This window comes from Bufo bufo, chromosome 5, assembly GCF_905171765.1.
Source record: "Bufo bufo chromosome 5, aBufBuf1.1, whole genome shotgun sequence".
NCBI lineage: Eukaryota > Metazoa > Chordata > Amphibia > Anura > Bufonidae > Bufo > Bufo bufo.
In genome coordinates this window covers 98,650,668-98,664,957 of record NC_053393.1, presented here as the reverse complement: position 1 = coordinate 98,664,957, position 14,290 = coordinate 98,650,668, and the positions used below count along the sequence as shown (strand labels likewise).

The 14,290-nt window shown below is 44.2% G+C and overlaps 1 protein-coding gene across 2 annotated transcripts in view; it reads left to right on the top strand.

The window, feature by feature from the left end:
- PKIA (cAMP-dependent protein kinase inhibitor alpha) overlaps positions 1-14,290 on the top strand; it is a 99,731-nt gene that overhangs the window by 43,790 nt on the left and 41,651 nt on the right. The gene's annotated exons all lie outside the window — the stretch shown is intronic.

Sequence of the window (14,290 nt, the reverse complement as noted above, 5' to 3'; positions counted from 1 at the left end):
GTAGGTAAGTATATGTTAGATAATGGAAAAAATAAATAAAAAATTAAGCAAAATACAAGAAAAAGAAAGTCCAGGCCTGAGGTCAATAAGGGGATGAGGGGAGACAATTTGGTAGGGAGATGTCCCTGAAAACACCCTATGCTCACCCTCAGCCCGGAGACAACCCCTGATGGTGGAGTTTCTCCGTCCTCCTTCCTCTCCTGATTGACCCTATTAAGGCCCTAATCAACAACCTTACGTCTTCTTACTCCAACGCGTTTCCCCCATCAAGGGTTCATCAGGGGGTCCATATGAGTAAGGTACTGACAAAACGCAGTAAACAAAAACAGATACCTCATGATACAAGCCTATACATAAAGCAAAAAAATATATTATTGACCTCCGGCCTTGACTTTCTTTTTCTTGTATTTTGCATTTTTTTTTATTATCATTATCTAACATATACTTACCTACGGTATAGTGCTGCGTATATGCGTAGTAAGTCTCATTGGGTCTATTTTAAATGAACGTAATAAATTAGTGTATTTTAATGGTCCTTTATTTTTTGTTTTGGTTGTATTCCTAAAATATGCATTATACGGATGAGTGGAATTATTTGCCGTGCATTTCTTATATTCTACATGAATGTGGGAAATAGCAATACCTTGGTTACTAGCAGGAGATATTGACACAATTAGGTTCTTGATAAGTCATATATGGATGAAGCAGAGCAGAGTTTGTCAATTTGAAGAACCTATTGTGAAATCAGAATTTTCTACCTATATTTATTTACCGTAATATTTTACCATCTGCCTATGTGTAGTACCCCAGACTTGGGAGTACTACAATATTGTATATAGTTATTGTTTTATATTGTTTTGTACTTTATATGCGTTATCTGGCCATTTGTTCCAGTAAGGAATGGATGCCTATGGTTGGCAAGGAACAGGGCTAACCACCCTGTTCCTCCTATCTTGCCGGGAGTGAGCTAGTCCTGCTTCCTGCCCGGAGGAGTTCCTGTGAATACTTAGTGTGGAGAGGAAGCACACCGCAGAGCTCTAAGCACCCCGTAGAGGGCCTGCTCCGAAATAAGATTCTCCATATAGATCTAAGAGATACAGTATCAAATAAATCCTTGAAATGACAGCAGAGTGGACAGCTATATCCAGCATTAAAAACACTGCTGTGAGGTGAGGGACTATTGCTAAGACACCCATCAGCAAAAATACTACTAGGCCAGTACAATACTAGTGCTAAACTGCAGACATCCAACCTGCCTCCAATATTCTTACTGGTGCCAGAGAATCACACTTGAAATCAGCAGCTAATGAACATTTTTGAGGTTCTATGTTGCGCTTAGTAAAATAGACTTTTATACATTTAATTCTGGCCTCATTCTTCAATGCTATATTTCCACTGCACCTATCCCCAGGGAGCAACGGCCTGAAGGAGTACACTGTGACACAACACTTCATCAGGGCCACTACCACTCCCATCCTCTGCACTGGCTCCTCCGGGATTTGCTGCATATCTAACTATCTATCTATCTATTCCATATCTATATATTATCTATATCTCTCATATCTATCTATCCATCTCTCAATCGCTCTCTATACCTAAAGTTCCTTGCAGTTTCTTCTGCACGGATTTACCCTGCCCTACTGTACTCCTGTCCATCTACCTCAGATGGCCAGGAATGCCGCTGTGCACAGAAGTAGCCCTTAGGGTCTTCTTACCATGCAGGTGATCAGCAGGTCCTAGACCTCAGATGCCTACTAGTCATGCATTGATGGCATATCCTAACAATATACTATCACTAGTGCTGGGCGCGAATATTCAAATTGCGAATTTTAATTGCGAATATCGCCACTTCGAGAATTTGCAAAGATTTTAAATATAGTGCTATATATTCGTATTTGCGAATATTCAATATTTTTTTAAATCTGAACCCATGATCCCTCTCTGCTTCTTGCTTGTGGGCCAATGAGAAGGCTGAAATGTCTTTGTCTGAGCTTAGCAACATCCCTAGCAACCAATAGGAACGTTGCCTGCCCCTTACTATATAAGAACCTCCCCAGCAGCCATTTTCTACAGTTTTATGGAGTTCTGAGAGAGAGAGCAGTGTCATTGCTGTGCTCTGTGCTTTACTGTTTAATTACATTAGATAGATAGTTAGTTAGCTTATATATATAATACAGATAGTTAGTGGGAGATGGTCAGTGTAGGTTATATCCTGATATAGTGTAGCTGATAGGTTCCAGTGCAAGGTGTTAGGTAGTGTGATAGGAATTACTGTTTCTCTGCTGTCCATACATACATGATACAGACATAGTGCTGTGATGTCATAAGTTTACAACAATACTTAGTGCACCAATCAGTCATATCGTATGTAGTCAGACCTGCTAAAATGTGAAGTTGAACGTATTGCACCAAAATATGCGCATCATTAATTGCCGATTTGCGCAATCGCGAATATATTGGAGCCCTCTATCTGCATATAAAGCTATTGTAATGTTCTGCTATGCCAGCCATTATCTCCAGTCTCAGGAAACTTCTAGCAGCTTGAAAAATTTAGCAAAAGTGACCCACGCCTGTATTGCGCATATTACATTGCCAATTTTCGCAATCAAGAAAATGATGGGGAATTCGCTAATTCGCAAACTTCTGACAAACATTCGCCCAAATATTCAAGAAATATAGCGAATTTGAATATTCCCCCTGCCGCTCATCACTAACCATCACCTCTTATGATGACAATGCCCCTTTTAGATTCTCCATTGTTGTTTTTAGAAGGAACAAGTGACAATGTTTCAGAAAACCTCTCCTGATATAATGAAACATCTTGTTCAGAATTTACCATAGACTAAAAAAGCAGCACAAACAAGAAAACTTGCACTGGTTCTTCTCATAGATGGTATCTGTAATAGTTCAAGTCATGACCCGCACAAAACATTTGATGATACTTTATCTGTCACGTGAAGTTCTTGTACAGGGAGTTGGCGACATGAGCTCTGATAGTGACATGAGTGAGTATACTGGAGCTACACTGGGCCTCGAGGCGCTGTGACAATAAATAGACTGTCCGAGTTCATTCTACTTATATAATAAAATAAGCTATTCTCAACTGTTTAAAGGGGTTATCCGGTAATTTATATTGATGACCTACCGTATCCTCTGGATAGGTCATTAATATTAGATCGGTGGGTGTCCGACACCCGGGACCCCCGCAGATCAGCTGTTAGAAGAGGCCGGACATTCTATCAAGTCAATGGGGCTGAACTGCAATATCAAGCACAGCATCTATACAAGTACGGAACTGTTCTTTGTAAGGTGCCGCGAACCTGCTGTGCTCAGCCCTGCCGATTGATGATTGCCTATCCTGAGGATTATCAATTCCTGGATAACCCCTTTAATCCACTTTGGCTCCCAGCACCATGGCTTCAGTCCTCTCTGGCACTTGTCTCATTGCTGAATTCTGTCAGCGACAGGCACGTCATCAGTGGTATAACAATCATGATTGCCCTGCATGAGACCACGCATGGGCCCAAAGGGGAAGGGGGCTCACCCAGATCCCCAGGCAAGCACCAGTGTCAAGTATATCTGCATCCTCAGGATATGGATCTATTTGAAAATGATTGCCATTAGCTCTATGCCCAGCCATTTACTCTGGTAAGTGACAGGCTGCTTTAGGCCTGTCACCTACCAAAGGCCGGGGGCACACAGAGGACATTAGGCAGCACAGTGACATCACTGCATTGCAATCCTTGCTCCAGGCCATGGACACAAAGACAGAGGAAGAGCACCAAGTCCAGCGGTCGTTGTGGGAACATGAATCGGTGAGGAGGCATGAGGGGGTGCAAGAGGGGCATGAACTAGGATATTAGCCTTGTAGGGGGACACAAAGGGGAGCATCATTATTGCATGGAGACATGTAGGGGAACATTATTATGGCATTGGGCACAGAGAGACATTATTATTGTATGGGACACAAAGTGGGCATTTTATTGTATGGGGACTCATGGGTTACATTATTATGGTATGGATGGGGGGACAACGAATACAACAATATTGCATGGGGACACAATGGGGGTATCATTACTGCATGTGGGCACAAAGGAGGACGTTATTTTTGCACTGGGCACAAAATGGGATATCATTATTGCATTAGAGCACAATGAGAGACGCCGTGTTACGGCGAAACATGTCGGGGGGCAGCGTGAAGCTCTAAGTTTTATGACAGCTAATCACTGAGACCTAGTATTATTAGGGAAATGAATTGCACAGTGCATATTGAATACACAGGCAGCGCGCGACCTGGTGGCATAAGTGTGCATTAACCCTCATTACCTAGTCAGATGACAGTCCTGACAAGGTGGTCTACCAGACATATAAAGGCCAGTGATCACTGAAATTTTTAATCTAAAATTGCTATTCACACCAGTAATATTAATTAATATGAAATAAAAGTTAAGTCTTAGTTAAGTAGGTAGGTGCAGGGAAATTGGTGGTATTCAGTCCAAATGGACATTAGTAGTAGTGTATGAAGGCTGGAAGGGCTCTGATGTAGGCCCCAGACCAGACTTCAGTAATTTCCAGCAGGCTGGAGACCAGCAGGCTCTCTAGCGCAGCCTGCTGGTCAATGTTAGAATAGCATTTCCATTATAATGCAATGCACTATAGGGATAATGCATTGCATTTTAAAAGTAATCAAAATACTGTCTGTTATAGTCCCCTTGTGGGACTATTAAGTTGCAAAAAAATAAAAAAAAACACATTTATGAAATAAAAAAATTTCATGAAAAGAAAATTACGCTTTTTTTTCCATTGAAAATACGCTTTAGAATAAAAAAAATTGCAAAGAAATATCTCACCCATATGTTTGGTATTGCCGCGTCCGTAACGACCCGAACTACATAAATATCACATAAATGATCCCCTACGGTGAACGCCGTAAAAAAAATATATATATATAGAATTGCTCATTTATTCTTAGTTGCCACTGAAAAAAAATGTAATAACAAGCGATAAAAAAGCGCCATTTACTCCAAAATGATACCAATGAAAAATACAAGTCGTCCTGCAGAAATCAAGCCCTCACACAACTCCATAGAAAGAAAAATAAAAAAGTTATGGGTCTTGGAAAGTGGCAATTCAAAATAAAAAATTTATTTAAAAAAAAAGGGGTTTTATTGCAAAAAAGTTGTAAAACGTAAAAAAAACTATATGTATTTGGTATCACTGCAATCGTACTGACCCAGAGAATAAAGATATTGTGTTATTTATACCGAAAAATCAAGGTCGTAAAATTTATAACGTAAAAACGCAGTGGCAGTATTGCTGTTTTTCCCATCTCCCTCCCAGATAGAGTTAGTAAAAGTTAATCAGAAAGGTATGTGTACGCCGAAATGGCGCCATTAAAAACTACAATTTGTCCCGCAAAAAACAAGCCCTCATAAAGCTATATAGACGGAAAAATAAAAAAGTTATAGCTCTTGGAACGCGACGATGGAAAAAAAGAAGAAAAAAGCTTGGTCAGTAATGCCCAACACAGGCTGGTCACTAAAAGGTTAAGTGGTGTAAGCCCCAGGTCACTTGCCCCTTTTGCACATACAGCAATTTGGCTCCACTATGTAATTTAAACCACAAACCCCAAATCGGCGATAATGATAGCAAACCGCAATCCTAAATAGTCTAAATACATCAGATACGGTAGATCTCTTTCCGATGCTCAGGGTGCTGAAGGTTATCACAGTGAATATCTCATTACCCTGCATTCGGGTTAATCCTTTATTTTTAGAACAGTACACACTGTAATTTCTATTACCACCTGAATCGCTATATAGAGAAATATGCATTCTGGTCAGGGGTGGACGTAGACAGCAGAGGGCCTCTGGGGAAGACCAGTATATGGGCCCCTTGCTCTCCAATAGCTCATCATAAATAATCCCCTTATGTCTCTCTATCAATCCACTAGTTAATGGGGATTCAGCCCTTTACATGCCATGTAATAGTTAGTAGGGAGCTGCTTTTAGGGTGGCAGTGGGCTCGCGTACCTACATATGGTGGGTCCACCCCTGGATCATATTTGGAATGAGTTAAATAGGAAACGATCTAACCATCTTATACATTTCTAGCACTCTTAAGGCTTTGGGAGCAGAAATGCAAATGTTTACCATGTTTATCATTGAAGTGAAGTTTTAGCTCTGCGTCTTAGTTTCTCAGTCCTGTAAGAGTTGCAATAACGCATTTTAGTAATTATAGACTCCCCTAAAGTGCTGAGGGTGGCATAAGCTAATGCCAGACATCTCTGCCAGTGGCTTATCTCCCATGAAAATGCATAGTTGCCAACAGTCCAGAATTACGCGGTGACTGTCCCTAATGTTTAGATGCAGTCCTGGCAAATTTAGTCTGTTCTGGGCTAAAATGGGCAGGGGCTATAAGTGGGCATTCACGTGGGCTATAAAGGGGCATTCATGTTTGGGCATTTTAAAATCCAACATGTCCCTTGACAGCCAGGGGCCCATAAATATTAGTTAAATTTTCAATCCTGCCAAAATGGCCTCATTTCTCTTTGTCTTTATGGGTCCCCTCTAAGCAATTTGGAGGCCCATTTAGTAAAAACAATTACATCCAACACTACAGATTTGATCAGTATATCGTTCAGTTGTTTAAATCTAAAATGATCCTACCCTTGAAAGGGTATGCCAAACCAGAGGCACCCATATGTAGACAGCACTGTCACAATGGTTCACTCTGTGGGATGCGCTGGTGACTTCTAAGGGTCCATTCACACGTCCGTGGTGTGTTGCGGACCCGCAAATTGCGGATCCGCAACACACTCTGCCGACACCCCCTATAGAAATGCCTATTCTTGTCCGCAGCTGTGGACAAGAATAGGACATGTTCTATCTTTTGCGGAGCTGCGGACCGGAAGTTCGAGGCTGAAACGAAGTTCGGGGCCGCGCTCCGCAAATGCGGAAGCGGAGAGCACATAGTGTGCTCTCCTCTTCACGTCTGGGCCCATAGAGAATGAATGGGTCCGCACCCATTCCGCAAAATTGCAGAACGGGTGCGGACCCTTTTGCGGACGTGTGAATGGGGCCTTGTTGTTTTTTAATTTGGAAATCCATTTTTAAATCTGATTTGGGAGAAAATCTATTTGTCAAAATGCTCAATAAATGTTATTGTGCTATATCACACTGGCTAATGGCGCAATACAGGAGGCAGACCAAGGCCACTTCTGCCATGAAGTGAGATGAGCATATCACCTCAGACGGTGGCCAACCTGCCTCTAAGGGTGCAGCAGTTTAATGAAGGGAACAGGAGCCTATGGCTCCAGTCCACAATGCTCAGCCTTGTGGTCCGCAGAACACTAGGCCTGAAGCCTATGAGGCAGTTGAACAGCACAGGAGGTTGCGATGACATCACCGAGACCTTCTGCACCAGGATGCGATACTCAAGTCACAGGCCGAAAGAGGAGGGTAGTGGCATGGAGTAGGACACAGGTGAGTAATATATATATTAGGGCCACTAAGGGGGGAGGAGAGTATTATATATATTACCACTACAGGGGGTGCATTATACTACAGGGGGACTATGGGGAAGAGAATTATATACTGTATATACAGTGGATATAAAAAGTCTACACACCCCTGTTAAAATGTCAGGTTTCTGTTCTGTAAAAAAATGAGACCTATAAACTGTACCACTCAATTGAAAAACAAACTGAAATCTTTTAGGTGGAAGGAAGAAAACAAAAAATAATGTGGTTGCATAAGTGTGCACACCCTCTTATAACTGGGTATGTAACTGTGTTCAGAATTAAGCAATCACATTCAAAATCATGTTAAATAGGAGTCAGCCTACACCTGCCATCATTTAAAGTGCCTCCGATTAACCCCAAATAAAGTTCAGCTGCTCTAGTTGGTCTTTCCTGAAATTTTCTTAGTCGCATCCCACAGCAAAAGCCATGGTCCACAGAGAGCTTCCAAAGCATCAGAGGGATCTCATTGTTAAAAGGTATCAGTCAGGAAAAGGGTACAAAAGAATTTCCAAGGCATTAGATATACCATGGAACACAGTGAAGACAGTCATCATCAAGTGGAGAAAATATGGCACAGCAGTGACATTACCAAGAACTGGACGTCCCTCCAAAATTGATGAAAAGACGAGAAGAAAACTGGTCTGGGAGGCTTCCAAGAGGCCTACAGCAACATTAAAGGAGCTGCATGAATATCTGGAAAGTACTGGCTGTGTGGTACATGTGACAACAATCTCCCGTATTCTTCATATGTCTGGGCTATGGGGTAGTGACAAGACGAAAGCCTTTTCTTACGAAGAAAAACATCCAAGCCAGGCTACATTTTGCAAAAACACATCTGAAGTCTCCCAAAAGCATGTGGGAAAAGGTGTTATGGTCTGATAAAACCAAGGTTGAACTTTTTGGCCATAATTCCAAAAGATATGTTTGGCGCAAAAACAACACTGCACATCGCCAAGAGAACACTATACCCACAGTGAAGCATGGTGGGGGCAGAATCATGCTTTGGGGCTGTTTTTCTTCAGCTGAAACTGGGGCCTTAGTTAAGCTAGAGGGAATTATGAACAGTTCCAAATACCAGTCAATATTGGCACAAAACCTTCAGGCTTCTGCTAGAAAGCTGAACATCTTTCAGCATGACAACAACCCAAAGCATACATCCAAATCAACTAATGGCTTCACCAGAAGAAGATAAAAGTTTTGGAATGGCCCAGCCAGAGCCAGACCTGAATCCGATTGAAAATCTGTGGGGTGGGGGCGGAGCCTGACCGTGCTCGATGGCAGCTGCTTGAGAGAAGCGCTCCCGCTGCCAAGCTGCCTTTCAGCGCCTAAAGCATTCTATTCCCCGTGAGATGGTCAAGATTCAGCCGAAGCCTGGATCGGGCGACACAGCCAGTGCCTTTTCAGCTTGCGCACCTAGCAAAAAGATGGACAAATTCCTCAATAAGCGGACGACTCAGCTCTCCACACGCGAGGACAAGATGTCACCGAGCGGGAAGGCGCCTCTCCGCAAGCCGGATGGAGACTCGGGTGACGATCCCCTCAGCACAGACTCCGATCCCCAACTCAACCAAGGGGTGAGCAATACCTGTCCTCTGTCAAAGGACTATTTTGATTCTGCTCTTCATAGGGCGCTGGCCCCAATCGCGGCAGATCTGTCCTCCAAAAAAATTGACATCCGCCAAATTGGCAACAGGGTAGAGGCCCTTGAACAATCCCAGGACGTCCTGCACTCCTATGCGGCTTCTACGTCTAGCAGTTTGGATTCGCACAGGGCTGCACTTAATACCACTCTCCTACTAATTGAAGACCAGGAGAACCGTAGCCGCAGAAAGAATATACGGATTTGGGGCCTCCCTGAAGCTTCAGACAAGGAAAATCTTTTTGCCATTATGCAGGAACTTTTTGCTTACCTATGGGGGGCGGACAGAGCCAAATCCATAGTGGTGGAACGGGTGCACAGAGCCTTTAGACCTAAGCCTCCCCCGGCAGAAAGCCCAAGGGACATCATCTGTTGCCTTTTGAGCTTTCGAGACACAGAGGCCATTCTAGATAAAGCCAGGTGAAAATAGCAGACATCACGGTCCAATTGTTTCAAGATGTGGCGCCCTCCACCCTCCAGAAGCGGCAGATTCTAAAGCCCCTCACGGAAGCGCTACGGTCTGCAAGGATCCCTTATCGGTGGCTATACCCGTTCGGCATTCTGATTACATCTGGGAACAGACGGCTTACCGTTCGTACCCCGGAGGACTTGCAGGAATTGTGGGGTGTTCTGCGGATTCCTCCTATTGATATTCCCTCATGGCTTCCCGTCCCGCACAATGGCGACCCTCCTCCGCTTCCCACTCCGTGGTCCACCGTTCGGAGGCAAAGATCTGGCAAACGCAGATCTCCGAGGATGGACTCCAATGACTGATGGCTATGAATTCTTCCTGGTGCATCGCTGGAGTCATCTTTTTTCTACATATGTTGCCTACTCAGAGAAGGATTGTGTTACCATCCCTCCTTTTCTGAGTCTTCCTTGCTGGTTACCCTCATTATCGTAATGCCGTGCCTGTTGCTGCCTCCATTGGTGACTATTGTCCTTTAGTCTCTCGGCTGTTAGCTTATTGCTGCAAGTTACCTTCTCACCCTCCCCTTACCTCACCCCTCCTTCCCTTACCACCTCTCCCCCCCCCCTGTCTGTTTAGCATCTGTCACTGTGGTTAATCGGGGTTAGATAAATGTACTATTACTTGTTTCTCAACTTATTTGCCTGAATTAGGGGCAGCTTGGGCAGATCAGGCTACGAGGTTGTTGAGACCTACCTCCCCTCTCTCGCTCCTCGGAGCGCCTCTCTGTCACAACGAATGTTTACTTACTACAGAATTTTTCATTTGTTCTTGTTTTTGTTTCCTTTGCTGTCCTTTCCGATGTTAATATTGGGTTCTATCATGAAGACATATTGCGGGTATCAGCTCGCTATTTGCAAATATGGCCGACTTGACACTTAACATTGCTTCGTTTAATGTAAATGGGTGCAATAACCCCGTTAAGCGGAGCCGCGTATTTCAAATATTAAAGAGAGGGAATGCCGACATAGTGATGTTGCAAGAGACTCACTTCCGGAGTGGCCATGTCCCAAATATGACGCGTTCCAACTACTCCAAATGGTTCACCTCCTGTCATACCAGCACTTCTAGAGGATTTAGTATCGGGGTCCATAAAAATGTTCCCTTCTCCTCCACCTCCATTGTTGCGGATCCTGAGGGCAGATATTTATTTCTCTCAGGTAAATTGGGTAGCACAGAGGTCACTCTCTGCAATCTCTATCCCCCTAATAAACAGACAGTAGCTTGGCTTAAGAAAATCTTTAGGGATATATCTGTTGTTTCTAATGGCTTACTGATTGTTGGTGGAGACCTTAACCTCGTCTTAAACCTACTGCTGGATGCTTCTTCCGGGAAGTCGGCTATTTCATATAGTGCTTTGGGGGGCCTACAAAGCTGTTTATGGGGTCTTTGCCTTAACGATGTCTGGAGGTCCATGCATGCTGATTCTAAAGATTACACTTTTTACTCTACTCCGCATAGGTCGTAGTCAGAGGCTAGACTATCTTTTCCTACAGGATCGCTGCCTGCACCAGGTGCAGAGGGTCGACATACATAGCATAACAATCTCTGACCACGCTCCACTTTTTATGTCCCTGTCTGTCCCTGGGGTTATATCAAGGGAATGGTCTTGACGACTTAATCCTACGCTCCTAAGCACCCCCTCCCAACTAGCTTCCCTAACGAAAACCCTAAAGGAATACTTTTAGCGGAACTCTTCCTCGGAAACCCCTCCGGCTTCCATTTGGGAAGCTTATAAATCAGTCATCCGAGGTGAGCTTATAGTGCTGGGCTCCTATGTAAAGAAGAAGAGACTGGCTAACATTAATTCCCTTCTTTCGAAAAAAATTGCGGTAATAGAATGCTCCCACAAGAAATCCTCTGCTCTAAAAGATCATGAGCTTCTTTTATCCCTGTGGAACGAGCTAAAAACACTTCTAAATGCTAAGGCAGCGAGTGCTCTTCTCAAACTGCGACACAAACAGTAAGCACACGGTGACAGGGGGAATAAGATAATGTCCGCTTTGATTAAAAAAAGGGTGGAACAATCTCATATAAGCCAAATAAAGTCTGCCAACAGCCCTATTGTTACTAATACAGCGGAGATTGCTGAGGCGTTTACGGCCTACTATCGCTCCCTGTACAATATCCGTCTGCCCGAAACCCCCACAGCATTATCTGAGAGACTCTCCATGATATCGAACTTTCTTGTGCCCCTTAACTTACCTGTCATTGCTAAACAGGATCAGGACTCCTTAACAGCTCCGATCACCCTAGAGGAAGTTAGCCGTGTCCTCTCCTCTATCCCTCAAGGGAAAAGCCCGGTCCCTGACGGGTTTACAATATCTTATTATAAAAAATTCCTCCCTGTGCTTGGCCCCCATTTAGTTTCGTACTTTAATGCCCTGCTCCTAGGTGCTCCTATGAAGGAACAATCCTTGGAGGCACATATAGTGGTGCTCCCCAAGGAGGGTAAAGATCTCGTTCTACCGTCTAGCTATCATCCCATTTCCCTACTAAACGCTGACACAAAACTTTGGGCTAAAATTCTAGCGCACAGAATAGGCCCCCTCCTCCAAAAATTAATTTCTCCGGAACAGGCGGGCTTTGTGGGGGGTAGGGAGTGCAGGGATGGCACTTTCAGGGTACAGAAGGCCATTGAATATACAGTACTTGGCTGACTGACTCACAACTTACCCTTCTCAGCACAGATGCTGAGAAGGCGTTTGACCGAGTAGACTGGAAATTCATGGAAGCCGCGTTATATAAATTTGGGTTTCCCTCTCAGTTTGTGCGTGCGGTGCTGTCCCTGTACTCCTCGCCACACGCCCGAATTAGGGTGAATGGGGTTCTCTCCCCTTCATTCCACATAGCTAATGGTACACGGCAGAGGTGTCCCTTGTCCCCTTCCCTTTTTATCCTCTGCTTGGAGAGGCTGCTGCAGGCAATCAGGCAGGACAACAACATTAGGGGTCTGCAGGTAGGTTCATGTACCCATAAGGTCGCCGCCTTTGCAGATGATATGATGCTTTTTCTGTCTGACCCTGTGGTTGCGTTTCCAAGCATCTTGACGCTATTTGACTCATTCGGCTATCTTTCAAACTTTAAAATAAACCTCTCTAAATGCACGGCCTTGGGGATCAGGGTCCCAGAACACATGATTTCCGACTTGAAGCGAAATTCCCCCTTTAAATGGGAGTCTTCTCATATTAGCTATTTAGGAGTGAACATCCCAACTCATGTAGACAGGACTTTCCAACTAAATCACCTCCCGTTACTTTCTGATGTTAGACAACAGTTAAAAGATCTGGATATTCCCTATGTGTCCTGGATCGGTAGGAAAAATATTCTGAAAACGTATATCCTTCCAAAATTTTTGTATCTTCTTCAGCCTCTGCCCATACATATACCTGAATCCTACTTCTTAACCATCCACAGGATCTTCTTGGGATTTATTTGGAAACGGGCGAAGCCTCGTTTGGCTTACTCCTTGCTCACCCTTCCCAAAAACAAAGGGGGCTTCGGCCTGCCCGATTTGAAAGCATATTACAAATCAATCCAGCTGACCCTCCTCATTGAATTAAAGAATCCCAATGTCACTAAATTAGGCTGCCAAATAGCCCGTCATATACTTACGCCATCTGAACAGGCCCGACTCTGGACCATAAAGCCTAGACTTGTCCGAGGTTTGGACTTCCCACTCTCCCTCAAGGGGGTTTTATGCGCTTGGCACGCGGTGGCCTTATTATTTGATTTTCCATCCGTCCCATCTCCTTTTATGCCTCTGCGCCTGTTACCATACTTTTTTGACCCGAACTATTCAGATGACTTAGGCATCTGGTCAGCCTTTGGTGCTTCCAAAGAACTTCCCTCTCTGCGGGACCTCCAGGCTTCGCAATTGGCCCCAAACTGGACCTCCATACATTTTTCGCACTTATCCCTAGTATGCCAGAGGTATATACAAACAGCTCCTAGGAATTTTATTCCTTCCTGGTTAGAGATGTCTTAGTCAATTCAGATAGACCGTTAAAGAAGATTGCATCTCTTCTCTACCACAAGCTACTCAATCTAGGGGCTCCCAATAGACCGGCTTTCATACACAAATGGGAGGAGGAGTTGGGTATATCGCTGTATGATGAAAAGGTCTCCCTCATTCTCCGGAATTCGCATGGGTTCTCCAGATGCATAAGAGTGCAAGAGAACTCTTTTAAATTACTAACCAGGTGGTACCGCTCCCCGGATGTCATTCAAAGGATGAACCCAACATCGTCTGGGATGTGCTGGAGATGTCAGGAGGAGAGGGGAACTTTATACCACATATGGTGGTCATGTATGGAAATTACCCCATTCTGGTCCGCACTTGCTGACACCATTCAACACATCTGCCCACTCTCTGCACCCATTTCTCCCACCTCAGTGCTTCTGAACGTGCCCTCTAGTGATTTCCCTCTACACAAACACTCTCTGCTAGCACACCTGGTTTCGGCAGATAAACTATTAATCCCCCTTCACTGGCTGTCTCAGCAAGCCCCTTCAGTGGAAGAATGGGCACAGAAGGTAAATGAAATTTGTAGATTTGAGGAATTATCCAGCTGGGAGACACTCTCTCATGATAATTTTTCGACCATGTGGAAGCCATGGCTGAAATGGTATGGCTGCTCTCCGAACAAGAACCCATAAC